Raw genomic sequence first — 1,921 nt, forward strand, 5'->3', positions numbered from 1 at the left:
CCAATTTTTTAAAATGTAAGGAGTAGAAAGTACAGATATTTGTGTAAAAATGTAAGGAGTAGAAGTAAAAAGTCACCATAAAAATAAGTAGTAAAGTAAAGTAAAAATATCAGGAAAATCTACTTGAGTACAGTGACGAAGTATTTGTACTTAGTTACTTCCCATCTCTGTGTACAACTAGTCCAGCTCCCAGATCAGCTTCTCTGATTGGTTGATTGGTTGATGCGGCGCGTCGGGCAGCAAAAGTTCAGTTTTTCCAACTCCAGCGCCTTCAGATGCTCAGAAGCTCATGAGGCGCAGCTTCAGCTGCAGGACATTTTGCTGTTATATTGTTAAAACACTTTACTGTACAGTATTTCATTGTTTATCTTCTAAATCTTCTCTAGTATTTTATTCTTATACAGTTTTCTAAGGGCCACGTTTGTGTGACCATTTTTTATATAATTTGTTTTCTGCTGTAACTAACAGAATTTCCCCATTGTGAGACAATAAAGGGATTTTCTATTCTATTCTATTCTATTCTATTCTATTCTATTCTATTCTATTCTATTCTATTCTATTCTATTGCTGCACCTTGATGCACGTCAACCATAGATTTTGCATGTAAACTAGCTGCTTCGGTCTGAACGTAGCATTAGTGTGTTTCTGATAGCACATTTCTTCCCAAAAAACAAACTGTGTAGAATATAGATTGAATGACAGAAGCTACATCTTTCAGCCACATTTTTTATTTATAATCTTTAATTCCATGAAACTGTGTTAGAACTTGCAGTTATTGCAGTTTGGGTTATTTTAGGGGCTATCCCACCATTTCTGGAATAGATGTAAGACTTGCAAGCGTAACCCTTAAGAATTGCATTTTTGTGAGATAATTTTAACATGTTTTGTTCGTCTTTGTACGCTGCATTGATGTCCCTTTTTTCTTCTGCAGCGCGGATCCTTGCATATCAAAGTGAAATGGTCCAAAGTGAAAGCCCATTAGTCAGTAATACTTGTATCTTGGATGCTATGTGCATTGAAACTCCATCTGTGTCTGTCTGAGGGCTTTCTTCTATTAAGGCCAGAATCAGTGAGAAAGAACTCTTGATCAGAGACGGGTAGGTGACTATTTTCCATGTTCATTTGTTCCATCCATATATGTATACGGTTACATTTTTAACACTGTATCATCTTTTTGACAGACGTTAATTACAAGTGGTTTTAATTAAGATTCAGAACATTGAGCTCTCCACTAGATTGGTTGGCCAGTTTGGCTAGTGGATTTTTGGCTCAAATGATGCATACTGACCTCAAGATCTGCTCAGATGTTCGAATCATTGGCCTGAAACACTTCTGGAGCATTTCTGAATAAAATCAAATAAGCAGGAGTGAGGTGCGCTATATATTGACCTTTAAGTTATGGTCTCACTTTAGAGGCGTCTCTGAAATCCCTTTACCTACAGATAAAACTCAGTGACCTTTTTCTGTTGAAAAATGTCATTAGATTGTCACATATTTGCTATTTAAATCGTTCAGCCTGCTTCATGCTGTCAGACGGGCTCTTAAAAAGTAAAATTAGACATTCATAGCGGTTAATTGGTGACAAACATTCTCCTCATAGAAATGAGTTGATTTGGATAAATTTTCTAACAATGTGTGAAATCTTATAGTTTTTTCCAGCTCGTCTGAAACATTTCAATTTGACAAACAGCAGAATAAATATTTAAATGGGCAAATAGGAAAGACAGGAAATGACAATTCTCCCTTTGACCATCCATCCATCCATCCATCATCCATCCATCCATCATCCATCCATCCATCCATCCATCCATCCATCCATCCATCCATCATCCATTCATTCATCATCTGTCCATCCATCCATCCATCCATCCATCATCCATTCATTCATCATCTGTCCATCCATCCATCCATCCATCCATCA

This window comes from Cyprinodon variegatus, unplaced genomic scaffold (assembly GCF_000732505.1).
Source record: "Cyprinodon variegatus isolate N-32 unplaced genomic scaffold, C_variegatus-1.0 Scaffold989, whole genome shotgun sequence".
In the NCBI taxonomy this organism is placed as follows: domain Eukaryota; kingdom Metazoa; phylum Chordata; class Actinopteri; order Cyprinodontiformes; family Cyprinodontidae; genus Cyprinodon; species Cyprinodon variegatus.